Source organism: Elephantulus edwardii, unplaced genomic scaffold, assembly GCF_000299155.1.
Source record: "Elephantulus edwardii isolate Elephantulus edwardi_28Jun2011 unplaced genomic scaffold, EleEdw1.0 scaffold00833, whole genome shotgun sequence".
In the NCBI taxonomy this organism is placed as follows: domain Eukaryota; kingdom Metazoa; phylum Chordata; class Mammalia; order Macroscelidea; family Macroscelididae; genus Elephantulus; species Elephantulus edwardii.
In genome coordinates, this window is record NW_006400583.1 from 7,258 (window position 1) to 12,977 (window position 5,720).

Below are 5,720 nucleotides of genomic sequence, written 5' to 3' on the forward strand. Positions count from 1 at the left end.
AGACAACAAACCACTAACAATATATATGCATATTAGATAGTGACAAATGTTTTGAAGACAATAAAATAATACAGTGATAGGAGCTTAGAGTGGGAGCTAGGGAATTACATTCAGAAGAGTGGCCAGAGGGGTGATAGGTAAGTTGGGACCTAAATGATTCATAAGGAACTAATTGTGAGAGATCTGCAGAAGAGCAAGGACAGAAGCCTAAAGAACATGGAGAAAGAAAGGCTGGAGAAATAGTCAGGAACAAAATTGGGTGGGACTTTGTAGGCCATGAGGAGGATTTTAGCTTTTATTTTACACTAAAGAGGCCAGTGTAAGAGAAAATTGACCTAAGAAAGAAAGAGGCAGGAGAGTCCCAGATGTGAGTTGGACTCTGGAACTTGGCCTGGCCAATAATACACAAAAATGGACTTCAAAGCATCAGTGGTTGTAAAAGTCTCTGTATGGCCCTTGTGACTAGATAGGAAAATATAGACTGAATGACAGAGAAGCTATAAATATTTCCAGGACCTCTCCCTAACTTGAACATGTCATGGAGTTTGGCTCTCACTTTAATTTTGCCCTGGTCAACATCAACTACTCATCATGTTTCTGAAAGATATGAATAGTAATGAATACATGATAATGAAAGCAAGACCCAGAAGGGTATAAATACTCTACCTACTCTGCCAAGATTAAATAAAAAAGAAATAAATATAAAGACTTGTATTACTAAAAATTCACTGTCATTAAATGAGAGCCAACTCAGCTGTCCCTCCATTTGGGTTTCCCAGGCTGTAAATCAAAACAGGAGATTTCCCACTTTCTCCCAAGGAGCAGCTGGTAGATTTGAACCTCCAAAGCGGTGCAGCCTATAGGTAAGTAGCAGAACTCTTGAGGGTTGGGATTAGACCATCAGAGCTCTCGAAAGATCTATACGAGAAGCTCACAAAAAAGCTCAGTTGTGCAAAGATAAAAGTGGAGACATTGGCATCAGCAGTTAAATGTATGAAAAGGTCAGGGCTTTGACCAAACAATATGCATTGCCAAAAATTAGTTTGACTCTTAATTACATTCATACACAGATAGTGCCCAGAAGGAAGGAGGAGATAGTTTTGCTCTACTCAAAGTTGGCCCAGACTGTTTATAAGGGCAAATGGCATGGAGATGTTGCAGTAAAGATCCTCAAGATTGTTGACCCAATACCAGAGCAGTTCCAGGCCTTTAGGAATGAAGTGGCTGTCCTGCGCAAAACACGGCATGTGAACATCGTGCTCTTCATGGGGTACATGACAAAGGACAACTTGGCAATTGTGACCCAGTGGTGTGAAGGCCGTAGTCTTTACACACACCTGCATGTCCAGGAGACCAAGTTTCAGATGTTCCAGTTGATTGACATTGCACGGCAGATGGCTCAGGGAATGGACTATTTGCATGCAAAGAATATCATCCATAGAGACATGAAATCCAACAATATATTTCTCCATGAAGGCCTAACGGTGAAAATTGGAGACTGGTTTGGCAACAGTAAAGTCACGATGGAGTGGTTCTCAGCAGGTTGAACAGCCCACTGGCTCAGTCTTGTGGATGGCCCCAGAGGTGATAAGAATGCAGGACGATAACCCATTCAGCTTCCAGTCAGACGTCTACTCCTATGGCATTGTATTGTACGAGCTGATGACAGGGGAGCTTCTGTATTCTCACATCAACGACCGGGATCAGATCATCTTCATGGTTGGTTGAGGGTATGCTTCCCCAGATCTTAGTAAGCTATACAAGAATTGCCCCAAAGCGATGAAGAGGCTGGTAGCTGACTGTGTGAAGAAAGTTAAGGAAGAAAGGCCTCTTTTCCCCCAGATCTTGTCTTCCATTGAGCTTCTCCAGCACTCTCTACAAAAATCAACTGGAGTGCTTCTGAGCCATCCTTGCATCGGGCTTCCCACACTGAAGACATCAATGCCTGCGAAATGACCACATCCCCAAAACTGCCTGTCTTCTAGTTGGACTTCCCTCTTGCACACAGGCCACCAAGGCATGAATGGAAGTCAGTAGGCACCACATTTCAGCTCCCTATTTATGGAACAGAACTCAGAGAAAATGCTGCTAAGGACTACCTGAACAACTCACAGGGCCTTAACTTCATCTTCCCTTCTATTCTACACTTTCTGGCCCTGGGAGAAGGAAGCCATATATCACACTGGTTTGTCCTGCTCTCCTCTCCCCACGTGCTCTTTAGCAAAGTTTTCTTCAGATGCACAAGTAAGTTGAGGGATGATGAGGTAATTCACCATCTGGGGACTCTAGTTGCAGCTAAATGAGTATTTTCTGGCCAAAAAAGATTACGCAAGAGAGGGACATGAAGATTTTAGGAAGTGTAGATCTCAAAGGTACACAGGAAAAGGCGGACGTAGGAGGTGCTGGGGACGGGGAGAACAAGCTCCTGGGCAGAGGGGAAGCCTGGAAGCTGCGCACCTGGGGAAGTCACCTCAGACAATAACGAAGAGGCATCTCAAAGGTACACAGGAAAAGCCGGAGGCAGGAGGTGCTGGGGATGGGGAGAACATGCTCCTGGGCAGAGGGGAAGCCTGGAAGCTGCGACCCGGGGGAAGACACCACATACAACAACGAAGAGGCATCTCAAAGGTACAGTGGAAACGCCGGACGCAGGAGGTGCTGGAGACGGGGAAAACGTGCTCCTGGGTGGAGGGGAAGCCTGGAAGCTGCAAACCGGGGGAAGACACCTAGGGCAACAACGAAGAGGTATCTCAAAGGTACACAGGAAAAGCCGGACGGAGGAGGAGCTGGGGACGGGGAGAACGTGCTGTGCTCCTGGGCAGAGGGGCAGCCTGGAAACTGCACACCAGGGGAAGACACCTAGGGCAACAATGAAGAGGCATCTATCTCAAAGGTACACAGGAAAAGCCGGACGCAGGAGGTGCTGGGGATGGGGAGAACGTGTTCCTGGGCAGAGGGGAAGCCTGGAAGATGTGCACCGGGGGAAGTCACCTCAGACAACAACGAAGAGGCCTCTCAAAGGTACACAGGAAAAGCTGGACGAAGGAGGTGCTGGGGTTGGGGAGATCGTGCTGTGGTCCTGGGCAGAGGGGAAGCCTGGAAGCTGCGCACCAGGGGAAGTCACCTTAGACAATAATGAAGAGGAATCTCAAAAGTACACAGGAAAAGCCGGACGGAGCAGTTGCTGGGGACGGGGAGAACGTGCTCTTTGGCAGAGAGGAAGCCTGGAAGCTGCGCACGGGGGAAGTCACCTCAGACAATAACGAAGAGGCATCTCAAAGGTACACAGGAAAAGCCGGACGGAGGAGGTGCTGGGGATGGGGAGAACGTGCTCATGGGCAGGGGGGAAGCCTGGAAGCTGCGTATCGGGGGACGTCACCTCAGATCATAACGAAGAGTCATCTCAAAGGTACACAGGAAAGCCCAACAGAGGAGGTGCTGCGGACAGGGAGAACATGCTACTGGGCAGCGGGGAAGCCTGGAAGCTTCGCACCGGGGGTAATCACCTCAGACAATAACGAAGAGGCATCTCAAAGGTACATAGGAAAGGCCAGACAGAGGAGGTACTGGATCAGGGGAGAACGTGCTACTGGGTAGAGGGGAAGCCTGGAAGCTGCGCAACGGGGAAGTCACCTCATGCAACAACGAAGAGGCATCTCAAAGGTACACTGGAAACGCCGGACGCAGGAGGTGCTGGGGACAGGGAGAATGTGCTCCTAGGCAGAGGGGAAGCCTGGAAGCTGCGCACCGGGGGAAGTCACCTCAGAAAAAAACGAAGAGGCATCTCAAAGGTACACAGGAAAAGCCAGACGGAAGAGGTGCTGGGGATGGGGAGAACGTGCTCCTGGGCAGAGGGGAAGCCTGGAAGCTGCGCACCAGGGGAAGTCACCACATACAACAACGAAGAGTCATCTCAAAGGTACACTGGAAACGCCGGACGCAGGAGGTGCTGGGGACGGGGAAAACGTGCTCCTGGACAGAGGGGAAGCCTGGAAGCTGCACACCGGGGGAAGACACCTAGGGCAACAACGAAGAGGCATCTCAAAGCTACATAAAAAAAGCCGGACAGAGGAGGAGCTGGGGACGGGGAGAACGTGCTTCTGGGCACAGGGGAAGCCTGGAAGGTGCGCACGATGGAAAGTTACCTCAGACAATATCAACGAGGCATCTCAAATGTACACAGGAAAAGCCGGATGGAGGAGGTGCTGGGGAGAGGGAGAACGAGCTCCTGGGCAGAGGGGAAGCCTGGAAGCTGCGCACCGGGGGAAGTCACCTCAGACAATAACGAAGAGGCATCTCAAAGGTACACAGGAAAATCAGTCTTGGAGAGGTGCTGCGGACGGGGAGAATGTGCTCCTAATCAGCGGGGAAACCTGGAAGCTGCGCACCAGGGGACGTCACCTCAGAAAATAACGAAGGTGCATCTCAAAGGTACAGAGGAAAAGCTGGACGGAGGAGGTGCTGGGGATGGGGAGAACGTGTTCCTCGACAGAGCGGAAGCCTGGAAGCGGCGCACCAGGTGAAGTCACCTCAGACAATAACGAAGAGGCATCTCAAATGTACACAGGCAAAGCCTGACGAAGGATGTGCTGGGGACGGGGAGAACGGGCTCCTGGGCAGAGGGGAAGCCTTGAAGCTGTGCATCCGGGGAAGGCACCTCATACAACAACAAAGAGACATCTCGAAGGTACACAGGAAAAGCCGGACGCAAGGAGGCGCTGCGGACGGGCAGAACGTGTTGTACTCCTGGTCAGAGGGGAAGCCTGCAAGCTGCGCTAAGGGGGAAGTCACCTCAAACAATAACAAAGAGGCATCTCAAAGGTATACAGGAAAAGCCAGACGGAGGAGGTCCTGAGGACGGGAAGAACGTGCTCCTGGGCAGAGGGGAAGCCGGGAAGCTGTGCACCGGGGCAAGTCACCTCAGACAATAACGAAGAGGCATCTCTAAGGTACACAGGAATAGCCCCACGGAGGAGGTGCTCTTGACGGTGAGGTCCTGCTGTGCTCCTGGGCAGAGGGAAGCTGGATGGTGCGCACGAGGGGAAGTCACCTCAGACAATAACTAAGAGTCATCTCAAAGGTACACAGGAAAGCCCAACAGAGGAGGTGCTGGCGACGGGGAGAACATGCTACTGGGCAGTGGGGAAGCCTGGAAGCTGTGCACCGGGGGTAATCACCTCAGACAATAACGAAGAGGCATCTCAAAGGTACACTGGAAACGCCGGACACAGGACGTGCTGGGGACGGGGAGTACGTGCTCCGGGGCAGAGAGGAAGCCTGGAAGCTGCGCACCGGGGGAAGACACCTAGGGCAACAACGAAGAGGCATCTCAAAGGTACACTGGAAACGACGGACACAGGACGTGCTGGGGACGGTGTGATCGTGCTCTTTGGCAGAGCGGAAGCCTGGAAGCTGTGCACCGGGGGAAGTCTCCTCATACAATAATGAAGAGGCATCTGAAAGGTACATAGGAAAAGCCGGATGGAGGAGGTGCTGGGGACGGGGAGAAAGTGCCCCTGGGAAGAGGGGAAGCCTGGAAGCTGTGCACTGGGGGTAGTCACCTCAGACAATAACGAAGAGGCATCTCAAAGGTGTTGTTGTTGTTGTTGTTATGTGCCATGGAGTCGCCTGCGACTCATAGCGACCCTATCTATGTACAACAGCCCTAAACTCTGCTGTCCTGTGCCAATCGCACTGTCTCTGACACTCCCTTCCCAATT

General features: G+C 51.4%; 1 pseudogene; it reads left to right on the forward strand.

The window, feature by feature from the left end:
• The first annotated feature begins 989 nt into the window (after positions 1 to 989).
• Positions 990 to 1,985, forward strand: LOC102872031 (annotated as a pseudogene).
• Positions 1,986 to 5,720: the final 3,735 nt, after the last annotated feature.